The 21541-nt window shown below is 38.8% G+C and overlaps 1 protein-coding gene across 15 annotated transcripts in view; it reads left to right on the top strand.

Annotated features, from left to right (window-relative positions):
• The window catches only part of SOX6 (SRY-box transcription factor 6), a 492935-nt gene that overhangs the window by 142098 nt on the left and 329296 nt on the right, over positions 1 to 21541 (top strand). Inside the window, exon 4 of one of the 15 annotated variants that reach the window (XM_034416989.3) lies at positions 14629 to 14732. The exons of 13 other annotated variants lie outside the window; for them this stretch is intronic. The gene's annotated coding sequence lies outside the window, so the exon portion shown is untranslated. Of the gene's footprint in view, positions 1 to 14628; positions 14733 to 20493; positions 20589 to 21541 lie in introns of those variants that run through there. One more of the 15 variants, XM_034416990.3, reaches the window with a different exon arrangement.

Here is a 21541-nt window from a genome sequence, read left to right as displayed (position 1 = left end):
TCAAGTGCGAGATTTTCAGTCCTTTCTTTGCAAGTTCGTATCCACAGTTCATCTTCTTCAAAATGATTGTCAGTGGTAGCATTGAGAGTATAAAAAGTAGGGGTGAAAGGGAATCGCCCTGGAAAATGCCTCATTTAATTTCAACTTCACCCAGTTTTTCTTCATTAGCCATAAGTTTTGTTTTCCAGAGGTTCATTGAAGATTCCATGAATTTTTGTATGTTGCTGCTGATGCCTAATATTTCCAGGCATTTCTTGATCCAGCTATGGGGAACTGAATCAAATGCTTTCTTATAGTCTATCCAAGCCATGAACAGGTTGGTTCGTCTTTTCTTTGAGTTCTTTAGGATTATCTTGTTGATCAGCAATTGATCTTTTGTTCCTCTTGAGTTTTTGCAGCATCCTTTCTGTTCTACAGGAAGCAAGTTATTTCTTTCCAGGTATCCATAGATTTGGTTTGCAATGATACCAGTAAGAAGCTTGTATGTTGTTGGCAAGCAGGTGATTGGCCTATAGTTTCCAGGGTCCTTTCCTTTTTCTTTATCTTTTTGGATCAAAAATGTCCTTCCAGTTGTCATCCATCCATCATTTTCAGGTGTTTTTAGGATCTGGTTCATCTGGGTTGCCAATCTTTTGTGCAGACTTGTAAGTGCCTTTAACCAGAAGCCATGCAGCTCATCCGGTCCAGGTGCACTCCAGTTCTTCACTTTTCTTGACTGTCTTTGCACCATTGCTTTTGTTATATTCACGTCTTCCATTTTATGCATTTTAATAGAGTCCTCAACCTGTTTGATCCATTTTGCATTTCTGTTGTGCTTCTTGTTGTTTTCCCACAAATTCTTCCAGAATTTCAGAGCTTTCTCTTTATCAGGCTTTTCATTTGTTGTTGTTGTTGTTGTTGTTGTTGTTATTATTATTATTATTATTATTATTATTATTATTATTATTATTATTTAATCTTTAGTGAGATTCACAGCCTTTGAGGCTGATTAATAGCTCAGCAGCTCGAGTCCTAACCAAGGACCTAGGAACTGTCAAGGTATCATCAGAGGATGTAAGCTGTTCCGAGTAAGGTGGTTTTTTGTAGAGTCAAAATGTTCAAGTCCGGCAAATTTAGAATTTCTAAATAGTGGGGTAGCCCTTTGGGTATTGCTCCAAGGGCTCCAATTACAATCGGGACAACACATGATTTCTTTTTCTACAGTCGCTCAACTTCAATTTGCAAGTCCCGGTACTTTGTGATTTTTTCTTGCTGCTTATTTTCAATCCGTGCATCACCAGGTATTGCAATGTCAATGAACCATATTTTTTTCTTTTCAACTATTGTTATGTCAGGTGTATTGTGGACCAAGTGCCTGTCAGTCTGAATCCTAAAGTCCCACAAGATCTTGAGTTTCTCATTCTCTAAAACTTTCTCAACCTGATGTTCCCAAAGGTTTTTGCTGTACCCAAATCCAAACTTCTGGTACAATTTCCAGTGGATGATTTTAGCAACACGGTCATGGCGTTGCAGGTAGTCAGTTTGTGAAATTTTGCTGCACCTGCTGATCAGGTGGTCGACTGTCTCATCTTTCTCATTACAGAGGCGGCATTTGCTGTTGGTGGTAACATGTTGAATTTTTGCCTTCATGCAGTTTGTGGCTAGGGCTTGTTCTTGAGCTGCCAAAATAAAGCTTTCTGTTTCTTTTTTCAGTACTCCTGATCTTAACCAGTTCCAAGTTAGTTTCTGGTCAGTTTTGCCTTCAATACTTTTCAAGTATTGGCCATGCAGAATTTTGCTTTTCCAATTTTCAGCTCGCTGCTCAATTACTTCTTTCTTATATTCTGCTTTTGTTTTAGTTGTCTTTAAAAGGCCTCCTTTATTTACTTCCTTAATCATTGGCTCTTCACTTTTCTGGATGTAATCATTCAAGCTGTGTTTTTCTTCTTCCACAGTCTGCTTTACTTGTAGGAGTCCTCAACCACCCTCTGCTCTTGGTAAATATAATAGGTCAACATCACTTTTAGGGTGCAAGTCATGATTCATTGTCATAAGCTTCCTTGTTTTTCTGTCCAAATTGTCTAACTCCATCTGGGTCCAGTCAATTATTCCTGCAGAGTATCTATTATTATTATTACTATTATTATTACTATTATTATTACTATTATTATTACTATTATTATTACTATTACTATTATTATTATTATTATTATTATTATTATTATTATTATTATTATTATTATTATTTATATTTATATACCATCCTTCTCCCGAAGGACTCGGGGCAGTGAACAGCCATGATCAAATACATAAATATAAAAATTAAAAACAATTTAAAACCAGATTAAATACTTTGGCCCACAATTAAAAACATCCCATTAAAATCCAATTTAAAATTTAAAACCATTAAAATTAGGCTAGCCTGGCTTGCTGGAATAACAAAGTCTTCAGGGCACGGCAGAAGGTGCGCAAGTCCGGGATCCTCCGTACCTCCGGGGGCAGCTCGTTCCAGAGGGCAGGAGCCCCCACTGAGAAGGCTCTCCCCTGGGGGGGTCGCCAGCCGACATTGTCTGGCCGACGGCACCCCGAGGAGCCCCACCCTGTGGGAGCGTACTGGCCGGTGGGAGGCTGTCAGTAGCAGAAGGCGGTCCAGTAAGTACCCAGGTCCTAAGCCATGGAGTGCTTTAAAGATGTTAATCAACATCTTGAATCGCACCCGGAAGACCATTGAGAGCCAATGCAGCTCGCGCAGGACAGGAGTTACATGGGAGCGCCCCGCCGCTCCCATAATCACTCGCGCAGCCGCATTTTGGACCAGCTGGAGCCTCCAGATGCTCTTCAAGGGGAGCCCCATGTAGAGAGCATTGCAGTAGTCCAGTCGGGAAGTGACGAGGGCATGAGTGACTGTGTGTAAGGAGTCCCGATCCAGAAAGGGACGCAACTGGCAGATCAGGTGAACCTGATAAAAAGCCCCCCTGGCCACGGCCGTCATATGCTCTTCTAAAGACAGCCGCGCATCCAGGAGGACACCCAAGTTGCGAGCCCTCTCCGTGGGGGCCAATGACTCACCCCCAATAGCCAGCGATGGCACCAGCTGGCTATATCGGGACGCCGGAAGCCACAGCCACTCAGTCTTGGAGGGGTTGAGTCGGAGTCTCAGTTAATAAAAACAGATAATAAAAAGGTTTAGTCCTGTGCTGAATGGGACTGTTAAAACCTCAGGCTCACAGTTTCTGGATTCTAGTGTAATTCTAGATTGAGCCTTGAATCTGGAAAGTCTAGTTTTGATAATGACCAGAAGTATGTACAGTATGTTGAGCCAGTATTTATTGTTTCTGGACATGTAAAATTTACTATAATGTGAAACATGGCTTATTTACATTCAATTTAGATGTGTATAAAGTGCTTCAGTAAAAAAATCAGTCAGTATAGGATGTTGCAACCAGACTTCATGACTTTGACATGCTTGAACCAGGATTCTTTCATGTGAATCTGTTCAGCTTTAGTCACCTCCCATGTATGTATTTATTTAGGAGATTTGTATGGCTGTCCACTCACTTTCAGTGATTCTGGGTCTTACAAAAACAATAAAAACCCAATATGAAAAACAAAACAAAACAATAACCCCTCATCCCCCAATAGTCTCCCCTGCTACTATTAGAGAGGCACTTGAGAGAAAGACAAGAGTTCTGGAATTCCATGTCCAGAGATATGATATTGTCATTCCTATTATTCAGAGGTGGGTTTCAGCAGGTTCTGACCAGTTCTGGAGAACCGGTAGAGGAAATTTTGAGTAGTTTGGAGAACCGGTAAATACCACCTCTGACTGGCCCCACCCCCATCTATTCTCTGCCTCCCGAGTCCCAGCTGATCGGGAGGAAATGGGGATTTTGCAGTAACCTGGATTGGGGTGGGAATGGAGATTTTACAGTATCCTTCTCCTGCCATGCCCACCAAGTCACGCCACGCCCACAAAGCCACGCTACGCCCACCAAACCATACACACAGAACCGGTAGTAAAAATTTTTGAAACCCACCACTGCTATTATTGTGTTAGGAAGCAGAGTCATCTTATTTAGAAAAGTTCTAAGTCAAAATATCTGTTAATATGCTTTGTATTCAGGACCTTTTATGTGTATTTCATTGAATACACTTTCATGCGTTAAATACGTTTTTAAAAAATTGTTAGCAATATGACATTTTTCACAGAAAAGCAAAGTATAACTTTAATAAAGAGCCACGGTGGTGCAGTGGTTAGAATGCAGTACTGCAGGCTACTTTTCCTGCCTGCTAGCTGCCTGCAATTTGGCAGCTGAAATCTCACCAGTATCAAGGTTTACTCATCTTACCCACCCTTCCAAGGTGGGTAAAATGAGGACCCAGATTGTTGGGGGCAATATGCTGACTCTGTAAACCGCTTAGAGAGGGCTGTAAAGCACTGTGAAGAGGTATATAAGTCTAAGTGTTATTGCTATTAATACAATTGAAAAGAATTGTGACAAAATAATTAATTCCACTGAATGAGTTTTAATTAAAATATTTAATATTTTGATGATACATTTGTATCTTATTGTTGGTTAGCAACTTGGGTCAGCATTTGTATCAGCATAGGATAGACATTTAAAGCAAATTAAGCAAATTCCTTTTATGTAGGGATTCTCCATCATTGCTCTTTCCTCTCTAAACAGAAAATATTGTGTACATCTTTTAGCGATACAGTAACTAATCCTGAAAGATACAATTCATGTTCTAATTTGCTTTGTCTAGTATGAACAACAGTAATTTCTCACCCAGGGTCAATTGCCAAGAGAAAATATAAGGGAAAATATAAGATTGGCCCCAACCTTGCTGGCCTTCTCAAAGGCCCTCAAAACTTGAATATGCCATTTGAAGAGAGTATGGAGCCTGTTACACTGTGTTTAAGTCAGATGGCACTGTCCCTTGTATTTTCGTGATCATATTTTTTAACAGTAGCAGTAACTGTAGGTTTTATGTGGCAGTCCAGTCCAGTCCTCATAAAGAAGATACCCAAAGAATTCCTCTTTGCCCTGTCTGTATGACAACAACATACCGAAGCATGCAAATAATTTGTAGCACATTGTACCAATTAGTTTGCAAGTTTATGGGTATAATTTGATTCTAAACATATGACAAAGTCACTCCTCTTTCAGAAACCTCCGTTTTTCAAAGTTTAGCGCTATGAGCTCTTCTGCTTTTTAAACTGTCCCAGTTCTGATGTTTTTTGGCCTGTGGTGCAGCTGATTTTAGTTGTCAGTTTAAAAAGCATACTGCAGTCTTTCCTCAGGCCTTTCACCTTGTCTGCCTGAATTATGTCTCCCAAGAGGAGTCTTTGAAAAGCTGCCTGCTACCCTCTCAGGTGTCTTTTGTCATAATTTTTATTATTATAGTCCATTGTCCATGTTTGACTGGTTATTTTTAGACAACAAACCAAATTCCTTCCTATGTTCTATAGGCTGTTATTTGAAGGGGTAAGGCTTTGAGGTTTACAACAAGATTTTGCATGAACCACCGTGTATCATTTCAGTTTATTTTCTTTAAGAAAAGCCATGCATTTTTACTTTAGAGTGATTTAGAAGACCAAATTAGAACGATAAATTAAACAATAATGGGTTAAAGAGAATGGGGGAGCAGAGGGAGAAATGAAGTACTAAGGGAGAGTAATTAGGGATTTAGCATCCTCTAAAATGATGCAGTCTTTGTTTGGCACTGGAGATTAGTAGAAGAGTTTAATGGATTATAAGGTAGGTTCAAAATCTAGTCAGAAGGAAAAGAAAAAAAATACAGTTGCAGATAATTTTCTAAGATTATAAAATCTTAACCTTTAAAACTATAAATGGCTTCATGCTAGAGCAGTGATGGCTAATCACTAATCAGTGATGGGAATATCCCGACACTCCCATGTTACACCTCTCCTACGCAACTTGCATTGGTTGCCGGTTGCCCTCTGAGAATCAAGGTGCTGGTGATTACCTATAAGGCCCTATATGGCTTAGGCCCGGGATATTTGGGGGACCATCTGCAGCAACAGCTTCCCATCGCCCAGTGCGTTCCCACAGAGAAGGCCTCCTCAGGGTGCCATTGGCCAGACTGTGTTGGCTGGCGACCCCCAGGGGGAGGGCTTTCTCTGTGGGCGCACCTACCCTTTGGAATCAACTACCCCTGGAGCTCCGGGTGGCCCCTGACCTCCGCTCTTTCCGCCGCGACCTGAAAACATGGCTGTTTCGTTTGGCCGGCCTGGACTGATGGGGTTTTAATTCTAATTTAATTTTAACTTGTTAGTCTTAATTGTACTTTTAACTGTTAAATTATGAGATTTGGATTTAATTTTTTAACTTTTTATTAGATGTTTCTTAACTGTTGTGAGTACGGCTGGAGATAGGGTGGCATATAAATCTCATTCATAAATAAATAAATAATCTTTTCCAGACCGAGTGCCCAAAGTGCGAGTGAGCACCCCCAAAATGCAAAGCATCCCCAAATGCAATTTGCACCCCCTGCACACGCCCCCCCACACATGCACATGTGTGCCTCCTGTACTCTCCCCACCCCCCCTGCACATGTGTGTACAGCCCCCCTGCACATGCCCTGCCCCTGTGCATGTGCAGCAGAGACCCAAAGACCAGCTGGCCGGTGGGAGGCATGCACACACATGCAGCGAACCTGAACTGGGGCAATGGCTCACATGCCATCAGAGAGGTGCCATAGGTTCCCCATCACAGTGCTAGAGCATCTTGGACTGTTTATTCCTTTGCCATATAGGTAAAGGTAAAGGTTCCCCTCGCACATATGTGCTAGTCGTTCCTGACTCTAGGGGGCGGTGCTCATCTCTGTTTCAAAGCCGAAGAGCCAGCGCTGTCCGAAGACGTCTCCGTGGTCATATGGCCGGCATGACTAAACACCAAAGGCACACAGAATGCTGTTACCTTCCCACCAAAGGTGGTCCCTATTTTTCTACTTGCATTTTTTATGTGCTTTCGAACTGCTAGGTTGGCAGAAGCTGGGACAAGTAACGGGAGCTCACCCTGTTATGCGGCACTAGGGATTCGAACTGCTGAACTGCCGACTTTTCGATTGACAAGCTCAGCGTCTTAGCCATTGAGCCACTGTGTCCTCCCTTTGCCATATATTAAACACTTATTTTGAGAGACTTTTTGGAGGTTTTCTGATAATTATATGAAAGGTGACTTGTAACAGGAGCATTTTATGACAGTACTCGCATTGCATGCATCAGTTCTAGTGCCTTTTAGGTGCCAGATAGATTTTATTTGCCTACTTTAGATCTTTAAATCTTATTATAATGGAGGAACCTGGAGCAAAATATCTAAGCAACTTTAATTAAAGGTCTTTATTCTGTTAATTATGGAGGTTGAAATACATAGCTATGTAGCCATCCAGAGTTAACCTGTGATAAATGGGCAGACAATAAATTTGATAAACAAACAAACAAACACCAAATAAAGGCTTCCCAAATTCATGCCTCTTTTTGATTCACTGTTAGTATCACCGTAATTTCACTAAGGCAATATAAAGACTTTTATGATTACTGTTGTATTGACAACTATGATTGGATGGCTTTAGGAGAGTCTATTTAATAACTTTTAAAAAAATGCTTCTGAGCTAGGTTATTTACATGCATAGTAAATATTTTTTCAAAAGAGACAACATACTATTTTTTTAAAAAAATTGATTTATATGCCGCCCTTCTCCGGAGACTCAGGGCGGCTTACAATGCATTAAGCAATAGCCTTCATACTTTTGTATATTTATACAACGTCAGCTTATTGCCCCCACAAACTGGGTCCTCATTTCACCTACCTTAGAAAGGATGGAAGGCTGAGTCAACCTTGAGCCTGGTGAGATTCGAAGTTACAGTAATTGCAGACAGCTGGTGTTAATCACAATGCTTTTAGTCTGCTGAGCCACCAGCAGACTTATGAAAGCTTATGGATGGGTAGATCATAGTCCAAGATTTAAAAAAAGAGAAAGACAAAAACATTTTAGGGCCAGATCTGGAAGGCTAAAACGAACAATTTATTACCGTTTAAATACTGAAAACCTACTACTTGACATATACTACCTGATATCACTGGTTCATCCTTCATAAAAAAAGTCATGACTTGCTACTCTGAAGAGAACTGAGAATAATTAATAATTTGTAGTATGAAAAGATTGTTAAACAAGAACTGAGTTTTCAAACACATGCCATTTGTTAATCAAGTCGCAGTTATAATACAGAGTCATTCTTCTGTATTATGTAGGTTAACAAATAAAATATGTAAACTTACCCATTGGATCAAGCCAAAATCAAGCCACACTATGACTTTGTGATACAGGAACCCATATAAAGGTATCTGGGGTGGAGAAGGGGGGCAAGCAGGGGCAAATAATAAAATATATGTTGTTTCACAAATTCTATGAGTTATGTAAAGATGTTGTGCGATATATTAAAGCAAGAAAGGATGGGTTTGGCTGTGACACCACAATGCATATTTCCTCTTTAAAAAAATTTTTTTTTAGTATATACTGTACTAAATGACTATGTCCCCATCCATAACCTGAAGTTGTTTTAAGATTGTGCTGAAGTCACTAATAACAGCTCTCCACTTTTTGCACATCATAATTAATTAGTTCAGCATTGCATTCATACATCTATAGAGCAGGGGTCTCCAAACATGGCAACTTTGAGATATGCTGGCTGAGGAATTCTGGGAGTTGAAGTCCTCAAGTCTTAAAGTTGCCAAGTTTGGAGACTTCTGCTACAGAGGACTGTGTATGTCTGTGGCACAGATATATATTTTTTGTAATTTTAATTTTATCATGGAAAATATGAAAACTAGCTGTGCCATCACAGATATATTAGTTGCATGCATAGCCTACAGGAAGAAATGTGTGCAGCTCTAGACATACTAGTTTGCAATTATTTTTGCAATTGAATTGGTCTTAGGCAGCTAGTTGTAGGCGTAATTGCAGTTTTGTATCTTATTTGTTCAATGTGATACTGCAACGTCATGTTAGACTAGAAAATAAATACAAATTTTCTTGAGCTAATACCTAAACAAACCAATCAATGAAGTTACTACATAGCTGTGATTTCAAATCCTCTTACTATTCCTTACTTGGAGTAGTAGCATCAAGCTGCTCATTGCAACAAAGTTTACTACTGTTTGTTTAAGTGTATCACAACAGTTCAAGTTAAACATAATCCTTTCACAAAAAAGGTTATTGCAAAGGTACACAGCTTGGCTTTCTTTTTTCTGTTTGTGGCACAGATGCAAATTTGTTCCCATCTTGACTGACTTAGCTGACTTTCAGACAGAGACTGAGCATCCAAACTGGGACAGTAAACAGAATTTTGGCTGTAAAGTTAATCACCAAAGATTATTACTGTCAATTCTTTTCCTGAAGGGTAGCCTATATGGAAGACAGACGCTTTCTGTAGTTTAACAATCTGGTCTTTCCTTATGTGAAATCCATTTCAGTTCTTGTTCTTTTTCCATAGCATTATGAGCCCTGAATTTGTGTAACTGTTTTGCTACTGTTTGTACTTTGCCACGCTACTAACTGCTGTTATGCCAGCCTGATCCTACCAGGCTGCTATGCTGAACTCTTAAATTACTGCTACTGTGCTATGTACACTAATGTAATATATGGATATTCGATAAAAACCGCAGGACACTAAGTACTATGCTTAGGCAGGAGCTCATTGTTCTAATGCTGAATGGATACAGATATTGGCTGGAAGGCTTTTTATCCAGTGAAGGTTAAGCAACACAGTTAATTTACTATCTAAACAATTCTAAGTTTAAAGCCAATGTTCATGTTGCATGTGGGAGACTGGCCCCATATTTTTCTACTTATTTGCTAAAACGACTGTGGTGTGTGTTTCAACATTTGACTTTTATTAAATCAAAATGTGCTTTTCAAATGCTAGCTTAGGCTCGTGGGTATTGAGTTACACACAGAAGGCATTCGTTCACATTACACAGTGTCCTTAAAATATTCTCTCTTATGACCCATTCTTGTAATTCCTTTAGTGCTGACCTACTACTAAATTCATTGAAAGGTTTATGACTAGATGCTTTGATGATTTGGACACTCTAGATTTTGTTTCTCATGAAACTCCAGAAGTGTGATATCTCAGCTTCTTCTTTTCCACATCACAGTGCAGCTACCAACTGAGTAAACATACAGTTTTGATTCAGAACAGATCAAAGGTGGATGTTGATTTGTTTAATAGCTATCCCAGTGAGAGATGATTTGCATGTCTGAATGAATTAGTCCAGCTAATGCTATAGTTGGAATTTGGCTGAAGATCTACTGTAGTTTTGGTAGACAATCAGCTGCAGGTCACCACTAACTGAGCATCAACTAAACATATGTGAAAATGACTTAATACTTATAGTGCTGTCTAGATCTGAAATCCATCATTTTGTAGCTTTCAAGCCTCTGTGATATAGTGCCATTTACATTTATATGTCTCATCTTCCCAAATTGAATATGGCACTTTCAGTGGACATTTACTCATCCTGTTTTGTACAAAGCTACTTGCTATGCATAGTTGGTCCTATACTTACCTCTTATTTAAAAAAGCAAGTTTCACCTCTGTTCAGTAACCATTAATCAGTTTTCTCCAGTCTATTAACTTTACTTCAGAAAGGTCTGTGTGATTCTCTAAGTGTTGCTGAACTACAGTTTCTAGTTTTCCTACCTGCTGATCTGTCAACATTTGGACCATATACGTTAAAGATTATCGGTATAGATTAGATGAATCTCTAACTTTGCATGTATACAGGCAATGTAAAAATATAGACAGAGATGGTATATCTATATTTTGCATTTTTAAAGACTGAGAAAGGAAATGAAGGCAAGTTCTTTCTCAGTTCCATTGTGATACTTTATGAAGCTCCCGAGTGAGGTCATTCAATATCATGGGGTTCAGTATCATTACTAGCCAATTATACCTCTTTACCATATACCAAGTGATGCTGTTCAGATCCTACTTTAGTTCCTGGAGCCAATAAGGTCTGGATGGGCAGAATCTGACTACGATTCAACCCTAGCAAGACAGAATGATTATGGATCTTTGGTTCCCTGGGATCAGGAGAATTGATATCTCTGACTCTAGATGGGGTAACATTCTCCTGAACCAGAATTAGGATGAAATTTCAGGATTTTCCTGGACTTGGTTCCTCCTGGAAAGTGGCAGCTGTTTAGGTGGGACTTTGCACAAATTCATCTTGTGCACCACTTGTGCCCATTCCTGTACTGGGAGGCCTTGCTCATGGTCACTCATATCAGTCACTTCCAATTGATTTAGTACAATTACTCTACATGGGGCTGCCCTTGAAGACCATTCGGAAGCTGCAACTAATGCAATGCAGTTGCTGGGTACTCTGTGGTTTGCCCATGTTTTACTACTGTTGTATGAGCTGCATTGACTTCCAGTTACTTTTTGTGCACTTCAAAGTCTGGTTATCATCATTAAAGCCTAAATGGCACAGGACCAGGCTATTCTCAGGATTGTTTCTTCCTGAGGTTATGTCTCACTAGGTCAAAGAAGGTGGACATGCTCAACTGCTGTCAACTGACAGGATCTTGGAGGTGCACCTTCTCTGTAATCACCCCCCTGGAATAGCCTCCCACTCGAGATTCAAGGAGGAATCTACTCTTTTAACTTTTCTGAAGGTCATGAAGACCTGGCTCTTCCCCCCAACCATTGGATGTGGACGGGGATTGAGTCAGATGGGTAATAGTTTGGTCTTGTATCTTGTATTCCTGTTTTATTGATTGTGGTGAGCTGCCAAGGATCAACAGAGTGGCTAGGTAGCCATATAGGTTCAATCAATAAATCAGCAAGCAAGCAAGCATAAGAAGAAAAGCTAAACATTCAACTTACAGCTTATTGGGGATGGCCAACATGTAATAAGACACTTGTATACACATACTGTATATTTGTCCTTCAAAATAGTAATAGCAATAGCATTTAGAAATATATACTGCTTCACAGTGCTTTAAGCCCTCTCTAAGCAGTTTACAGAGTCAGCATATTGCTCCCAACAATCTGAGTCCTCTGGGTCCTCATTTTACTAGCCCTGGAAGGATGGAAGGCTGAGTCAACCTTGAGCCTGTGAGGATTGAACTATTGGCAGTCAGCAGAATTAGCCTGCAATACTGCATTCTAACCACTGTGCCCCCATTGCTACCCCTTGGGACTAATAATAATTTGCATTGCAACTATGCCACTGGATCCAGATGAAATTATACTTTTTTGGTTATGGAAACAAAAACCTATTCTCAATTTGACTAGAAACCTTAAGTTCCCATCTGTCTTGGAAGAATGGTATAGCAGAAGATTGGCTCTTATGCTACTGCATAGATACACTAGTGCATACTTTTAAGTAATAGTGGCACTAATAGAAAAGAAGTATTAAAATCACCCTTCTTACTTTTTCCTCTTCAACCAAGCCTTTGTTCTGACCTAGGCTTCCTGAACCAGTAAAAACGATTAGTCCCCAAAACCCTCTTTTTATTTCAACGGCTATGAATTCTGTTCATTCACAGCCCGTAATGAGTCACAAACAGTTTGTAAAGAATCTGACAGAAGTCTGCCATAGTCCTTCGGGATAAGGCTGATAAGCACCCACCTTTATCTCCCTTGACACGCTGCCAAAGACCTAATTGGCAATTAGTTTTGCAAGGCCACACGGAGCATAGAGTCAAAATGGAGCTTCAGAATTTAAACTGACCAGAATGAACAAAGTTGCTTCCTGCAAAGGCTCGCATGTCTTTGCTCCTCCTGTATGTCTTATGGGAGGGGCCAATCATCTCCAAGCCTTACTCCTGAGTTGTCCCTTTTGTCTTAACTGTTCTTGCCTTCTGGCAGCTCTGCGCATGCGTGCACTGGGAACAGGCTCCTTCTGTTCCTCTGTCTCGCTGATGTCAGACTGGAGGCTCCGGAGTCAGCACATAACTCCCAGATGGTCCTGGCCCCATCTCTGCCTCTGACGCAGAGCTTCGTCCGAGCCTTCCCCAGACTCCAAGACTGGCCCATGTTCCTCCCCAGCCTCCTCACTGTCCGACTCTGCTGCCAGTTCCGCAGGCTGCCGGTGGACCACAACAGCCTTTTGAATTTCTTAATTATTATTTTAGAGGCTGTGTCATTTTAAATATGGATTTTAATTAAAAAAAACATTTTCATTTTTGTTAGCTGCTCAGGATTCTGGGGAAGTGAGGTTGGGCTACAAAAATAAATACAACCCTTTAATTTATTTACATAGACATGAGCCCTATTCAATTCAGTGGATGTGATTAGAAATTTAGAGAATTGTATTATTGATTCCTTGAATATTTTTTGTGTCTGTTTTTTGCCTTATTGTTTGATATTAATTCTGTCATTCACATTTGGGTTTGTTTTCTGCTACATATTAAATCTCATGATAATAACCCCTGAATTGTTATATGTATTTCTTTATGTGTAAAATGATGTAGGGGAGACCCCAGCTTGGATAATTCATTATGTGACTTGAAAAAGAGGTTTATTACTTTGTTCAGCAGTGCGGTCACCTGGCAGTGGTCATTAGTGTTTTAGTCGTTTTTCCTTCACAACAATGCACAACATGCTAATTAGAGGGTTCTGAAAGCTAAGCAACCTGTTTTAAAATCAGACATTTTAATTTGCAGCTTTAATGGCTATATTATAATAATGGGCTTTGAAAAACTAAAAAGGGCACTTCTCATGTTCCAGTAGCGAGGCCCAGTATAACAGAGGATGACAAAATTAAAAACCTCATAATATGACCTTTGCTTAGGATAAAAGGCTGTTTCATAACAATTCCCTTTTGTTCTTTGTTTAAGCCATTACTCCAAAAGGAGACTCCGATTAATCTAAGTAAATGCATCATTACAGTTCTAATCCATGTCCTTCTGTCAGTGTCTGTTTTAATTAAATAAGAAACACTATCAGAAAGATATCATGCACAAAGCTGTGTTGGAGAAAGAGAGATTCAGTTGATCGGGGTAAGATTAAAAAAGGCTTTGCTATTTTGTCTACTTGTATAGTCCCAGGAGCTACACTGTTGAAAATGAAGAGACGAAAATGTGGAGAACAAGTCAACATGGTGCTTCTTATTATCACTATAGTTTTGGTGAAATATTTAGAGAAACTCTGCAGCAACTTGGCTTTTATTCTTCCTATTTTTAGCTTTCCTAAATAATGTAAAATCTTTGTGTTTTCCCCTGCAATGTCCATTTTAAAAATCTGTTTTGTATAATAAAAGTGACAGTTTTAAGTACTTAAGTATAAATCAGATTCAATTTGAATTTGAAATGTTTGTGGAAATCTTGAAATACGATTTTTTTAAAATCAGTGAAGAATAATATTAATAAGTAGTGTACAAAATTAATACATTTAATCTAATTAACATTGCTCTTCCTCAGTGTAGATTTCTAATATTCTTGTTTCAGTTTGTTGCTACACTCAGACCAAAATACTTAATGAAAAGAGAAAATATACAATGCTGAGCTTAATTAATTTAGCTTAATGCAATGAAGATATGAAACAAAACAAGAATTGTATAAATTAAGATATCTTGTTTACAGTCTAATACATTAATATATTTTGTTTTTCAGATCACAAAAAGGTACTTGACTTTAAAGGAAATATGATTCTATGACCAAGAGCTTGTATACAAAGAAAATAAATATTTCTCCTATTAAAACACCAATCTTTCAAGGTATAAAAACAATGCTTTTCTAAAAAAGAGATAAAAGTATAGTAGTCAAAAGTAAACCTCTTATGAAAATATCAGATGTTTGTTTCAAGGTAGTTCCACAATGCAGTTGAAATCTGATTATTCCTATTTGTTTTGACTTTGGACTTCCAACCATTCAAATATTTGTCTACATACTTGTGTATATATATATATATATTGTGCGTGTGTCTGTTTGTATATGAATATATATACAATTTCTTATTATCCAAATTTGTATATGCAAGGCCATAGATTAATAAAATGATGCTTATTACTATATTGTTAGTATATATATATATATATATATCTCACACCGCATGATAACTACCTACTTTAAACTTTCTCAAGCTTTCAAAGAAATTTGGGTGCTGACAACAATTGGCAATTTTAGTAGGATACTAGTAATGAATTCCCTTTGGTTGCAAAATCTGTTGTTATAACCATTTCCCTCCATTGCTTAATTGTGAGCAGCTTTGTCCCTCCTCTTTTGGGAGGGAGCAAAAGCTGGGTTGCAGTTCAGTCAAATGCTTTTGTAACTTAGTTAGTTACTGGAGTGGAAAGAACAAAGAATTATAAATACAGAAAGAAAGACCATGAAGGACTATTTCTAATAAATTGTGGGCAATTTCTGCTTATAAACATTTATCCATTTAGAGATCACCAACTTCCAAGGAATTGCTTAATTAGAGATTATCTCAAAGCTCTCGGATTGATTTCAAATGGTTTGAATTCAGTATCTAGAGCAATTTCCCTAATGTTTTTTTTATTTATACATTTATTTATACTCAATACTCAGATACACACACACACACACACACACTGTCTGTTTGTCCATCTGTCATCCATCCACTAGACAACATCAAGAGGTTATGAATAAAAGTTTCACTTGTATATTCTTGCTGCAGCACTGCATACTGTTAAAAAGCATTTTTTATGAGGATTTGGCACCTGCTGGTATGTTGGAAGATAAGGCATATGAGACCTCAACTAGACTGAGGGAGCTAGCAGAAATATTGTCTGGTACAACAGCAGTGATATATTCTCCTAATGGAAAAGGAATATCTGAATTCCTTTTATTCCTTCTTTATAGTCCCCTACTTTTTTGTTTCTGTTATGTCTGGAAGAAATATTTGCCTTTTTTTGAAGTGGGACATCACATATTCAAACTGGAAAAAAAAAGCTGAGTTGTATTTTGCATTACTTTTGATGATTAAATATTGTACCAGAAATGGCTGAATGTGTGCATTGTTTATTAAAAAGAATGCTGAATTTTAAGTAATTATATGAATATTCAAGGTCGTATCTTGAATAAATCATGTTTTGTAATTCCCCAATTTCCTAATTAACTGAATGTGTCCAATAGAAATATACTCTTTATTAAGGGACTAGAAAGGCTAACGAAGTGTCCTCTTTCATTACAGTAGCTAGACGAGCAATGATATCTGGCGTAATGTAGGCAGTAGCAACAGTCTTCTTCAAATAGTAGTACTCCTGTGTCTGTGGTTTTTAGAAAAGAATCTCAGGGGGTCATGAACAATCCTGGCAACTGCTTCTAAGGATTTCAATAAATAGGACTTTTTTATCCAAAACAATTGCCTTTTATATTACTTTTAAACAAAACTACTAGTCCATCAAGAGTCTCAAAAGGAAAAACAATTCTGCAGAGTGCTGGTATGGCAGAGCAGACCAATCATTATGGCACCCATTCTCTAGTCCTTTATTTTTCAAGTTCGCAACAATAGGTTGTTGATTCAATGGACAAGACCAGAACAATTAAGTTCTCTGTTTAGCAGCAGTGCAGCATTTTAATGCCCTCCTCTAATAATGGTCTCATTATTGTTATTCTAAGACTGGGCCTCAGGAGGAGGAATATTTGCTGGAGGTACGTCATTATTTTGCAAATTTCGATTAGCTCATCATGTTGTCTGTACTGTGAAAATCGTAGCTAATTAGAGCAGCCAGTTAGACTACCAGCTTCTGAGCTTATGAGTTAAAAGGTAGCATACTTGATAGGCCAGTGATGTGAAAAAGGTGGTTAAAAGGAGGATTAGAGCTGTTGCCTTAGTAACTCTAACTTCCATCTGTGAGGGAACAATGGACTTGTGTTTCTCCCCACCTTGGTGTAAAAATTGGTTTGTTTTGAAAGGCCAGGGCTCTTTATTTGACAATCTGGAATTCAGTCTGAGTGTAGTTTTAGTTCTTAGGAAAGACCATTGGGGATAGGCAGGGTGAAAGGTCATGGTGAGCTCAAGGACATGAAAGGCCGTTGTCTCATGTAACAATTGCAGATTGTTTTGTCTTATTATTTCTAGCCAACTTCTAAATCAGGTGATGGAACAAATACCTCCAGATTAGTCAGGTGAAACAGGGAAGAGAGATAATGTACCTTTTGGAGCACAAAAGATAGCTATAGTTCATTCTTGTTAAACAAAGTTGCATTTATTTGTGTCCATAGTCTGGAAAAAAAACAAAAGATGAAGCTTGTTTACCAAGCCACAGTTCCTGTGTGATTTTGTACCCTACCGCCTCTGTAGGCCATCACATATACAGAAAGCACTCCAAAGTGCTAGAAAATGTTATTTAAGCTTTCTTCCCATGAAGGAAAATCCCCCGGAGTATCAGTGATGCGATACTTAACAATAAATTTAGCAGCTGTGCTTTCTCACATTATTGGCTTTTTAGAAAGGTTTGCCTTCAAATCCGCAACGAATAATATTCACTACAATATGAAGGAGATTTGCTTCCAGACTTTACAACGTTTTGTCTGCAGCACCTCTGATGGAAACAATACAGCAAATAAGTTTAAAACCTGCTGTTACAAAGCCCCTTACTCCCATGTAAAAGTATACATTCGCTACTTGTTTTGTGTGAAGAGGAGGTCAAGCCTCTTTGTGTGAGGTTTGATCTTGAAGAGATTTTTCTCTTTGTCTGTGGGGAACATAAAGGCACTTCAGGGCTGTTTAATAAAACAGCTCCAGCATGCTTTTTGCAGGGAAATTATTTTTGTTAAAGTGAAAAAGGCTGCAGTCTTCTGGATTTTGCCCAGGGCTCCCTAAAACGAACTCACTGCTTTTTAAAAAAGGAGAAGCAAGGCTGAACTTTCCACTACTCCTTTTCTCTAACTTCGCACCTTAGTTGGCCAGAGCATCCTAATTCAATTCTTTCTTTTTCATTGCAACCAGTGCAAATTCATCTGGTATTTCCCAAACAAATCCAATTTTTAGCCTCTGAAACCCTCAACCTCCTGGGAATCTAAAAAGAACCAAATATCAAGGATTTCTGCTGGGTTTTCAAAGAGGTTGATCAGCCTGCCCTCTCCCCCCTGGGCCAACCCATTGGGTTTCTTCTTTGTTTCAGGTCTGCATGCCTTCCCAGTGCTTATTCATTTACCTAAACATAGGAAGAACGGTTGCAGGAACCGGGTATGTCTACTTTAATGAAAAGAAGGACTAGGGGAGACATGATAGCAGTGTTCCAATATCTCAGGGGTTGCCACAAAGAAGAGAGAGTCAAACTATTCTCCAAAGCACCTGAGGGTAGGACAAGAAGCAATGGGTGGAAACTAATCAAGGAGAGAAGCAACCTAGAACTAAGGAGAAATTTCCTGATAGTTAGAACAATTAATCAGTGGAACAACTTGCCTCCAGAAGTTGTGAATGCTCCAACACTGGAAGTTTTAAAGACGAAATTAGATAACCATTTGTCTGAAGTGGTGTAGGGTTTCCTGCCTAAGCAAGGGGTTGGACTAGAAGACCTCTCTGTTTCCTCTTCCTAACTCTCTGCTCTTCTCTTTATTTTCCATTTCTTCTTGGGGTCCCCGTTCTTTGCTCCCCCCCTCCAACTCCAGTATGTTCCTTCCTGTGCCTGTGCCTGGCCATTTTCCACCTTCTCAGTCTTACCATCTTTGCTGCTTGTCCACTTTCTCACCTTTTTTTCTACTGCCAAACCCAACCTAAGATTTTGCCTTCATCTTTCTTTCCTGATCTCCCCACCCAAGGATCTAGCTTGTTCCCTTTTCTTGCTCCATAGTCTAGGATCTAATCTTTCTCCTCTGTTAATTATGACTGAACAACCCTGTGACCCAGTGGGTCATCCTTTGAGAGAAATGTAGTGCAGTTTCATGTCATCAGAATGAACATTAAATTTTAGGCTGAAAAATATCTATCTATCTATCTATCTATCTATCTATCTATCTATCTATCTATCTATCTATCTATCTATCTATCTATCTATCTATCTATCTTTACCCCAAAGCTGGATGGTCCCACGTTCATCTAAGAAAAGTATATATCATAAATAAAAAAATAATTGTAGTGGCAAATTAACTTCAATAATAAGTCAATCTTTCCTTGCCTAAGCAGATAAACAGAATGACCATGGGTATGCAAAAAATAAGTGGGAGTAGGAGCAACTTCAAGAAATTAAAAGACACTTGCTCCTGGGGAGGAAAGCTATGGCAAATCTAGATAGCTTACTAAAAAGCAGAGACATCACCCTGCCAACAAAAGTGTGTATAGTCAAGGCTATGGTTTTCCCAGTTGCAATGTATGGATGTGAAAGTTGGACCATAAGAAAGGCTGAACGCCAAAGAATTGAGGCCTTTGAACTATGGTGCTGGAGAAGACTCCTGCGAGTCCCTTGGACTGCAAGGCGAACAAACCAGTCAGTCCTAGAGGAGATCAATCAACCCTGGCTTCTCTTTAGAAGGCCAGATCCTGAAGATGAAATACTCAAATACTCAATACTCAAATACTTTGGCCTCCTAATGAGAAGGAAGGACTCACTGGAGAAGAGCCTAATGCTGGGAACAATTTAGGGCAAAAGAAGAAGGGGACAACAGAGAATGAGGTGGCTGGATGGAGTCACTGAAGCAGTCGGTGTGGGCTTAAATGGACTCCAGAGGATGGTAGAGGACAGGAAGGCCTGGAGGAACGTTGTCCATCGGGTCGCGATGGGTCGGACATGACTTCGCAACTAACAACAACAGGAGCAACTTCTGACTTCCTTCCCGCTTCCCCATTGACTTTGCTTGTGAGAAGCAGGCAGGGATCATAGGAAATCATGATCACATGGCCGTGGGGTTGCTGCAGTGATCACAACTTTGTGAATAAAACTGGTCTGAACATTGAGGAAATTTCAATTCCAGGGGAGTAAGGGGTCTTAGATTTTTTAATGCATTTTTTTAAGTAGACAGTATTAGCAACTGATTCAAAAATTGTTGTGGTATAATGTAGCCTTTGGTATAACCTGGGGAAGCAAACATAGATACAATAAGAGTTTTAGTACTATATGGAAGACAAAAATGAGGCAGACTCTGACAAGTCTGACAAGGAATAGAGTATGAATGTGTGCATACTATGTGTTTTAAGTGGTTCAATGTATGTGCATTGCAATTGTAATTCTGAGTTAAGCTACCTTTTTGAGAATTGGCTATTGATTACTGTGCTTAACAGCCTAGGCAGCAGACAAACCTTAACAATAGCTATGTTTTCTCATTTCTATCAACTTGGCCTCATTTGAACTGTAAAAAAAAAAAGTAATTCTGGATGTTTCTTATCTTTTCCTTGCCCCTGGCTGCTTTAACATTTTCTCTCTCTCTGCCAAGACAGATGGACAGCCTTGCATAAACTGATAACTGAAAATTTTGCAGCTAACTAGTCATAGGAATAGTCAGTCCCATTTATTCTATATTTGAAAGTACTGGCAAGTGTTGCTGTATTGGCTTCTGGGTCCAGAATCAATGAATTTATGAAGAACTGGACAGAATGTGTTGAACAGTGTTGGTTACTCGTGTAACTAGATTCCAAGAACAAGAAACTTGGAATGTTGGTTTAATGAGTAAGTACTTTCTGCACTATTTACAGCTTTGCTTTCGGTCTCAAGTTTCAGCATTTTCAAATAAATCCTGCAAGTAGTGCAGTTTATTTCTAGTTTTATTATTGGTTATTCCTAAAATTGTGAATGAAAATATCTGGATTGCAAAGGAAGGTGAAGTAAAGGGTTAACAAAGGAGAATTGCAAATGAACTGATCTAGAAAGTTGATTATTAATCCAGCAAGAGAAAAATATCCATCCAGTAAGCAAGAATTAGTACCCAAAGAGCTGATAATATTGCTCAGCCTGTTGGTGTGGAATGGCAGAATCAGGTAAGCAAAGATATCTTCGTAGGATGATTAAACATTTTCCTTAGTATCTAATTTTAGTTGATTTTTAAAAAGCTGATAGTACATTCTGAATCACTTTCTCTTGTAAGTAAATAGAATACATTTGAAAGCTACTTTGGCAATAACTTTGCTTTATGTTACTGGATTGTAAAATACCTTTTAAAGCCTAGAAATGCTTTGTGGTTATGTACAAGGAGATTAGGGAAAAACGTCTTTAATAAGGCGTTAAACAGAATAATCCTTTATAACTTCAGAAATGATATGATTTCTGTTACATTGCAAATCTTAGGTAGAAGTGAAAAGCAAATAAACAGAATGATTCTGAATGTAAGGGTTTCTGCTTGATTGTAAAAACAATGGAGAATGTAGTCTCTGTCGTAATGTCTTTTAAAGCACTTAATTTTCAGTAAAATGAGTTTCACAGCTTAAGCATTAGGAGAAAAAAGGCAACAAGAAAGGGGAGACAGGCTGTGGCATGTTTATTGGAAAATGCTCAGCAATCCAAAGCTTTTTGTTATTGGAAAGGAATAATTATTAGCCAGATTTTCTAAAGAAGGACTTCTTCACGGAATGATTGTCAGATGCCTCGTCTTCCCAGTTATCAGTTCTGCATTTTCTGTGCTCTTC

Source organism: Pantherophis guttatus, chromosome 1, assembly GCF_059756535.1.
Source record: "Pantherophis guttatus breed Tessera chromosome 1, ASM5975653v1, whole genome shotgun sequence".
NCBI lineage: Eukaryota > Metazoa > Chordata > Lepidosauria > Squamata > Colubridae > Pantherophis > Pantherophis guttatus.
Note: the sequence above shows the minus strand (reverse complement) of the source record. Positions and strands in the feature narration are given on the sequence as shown.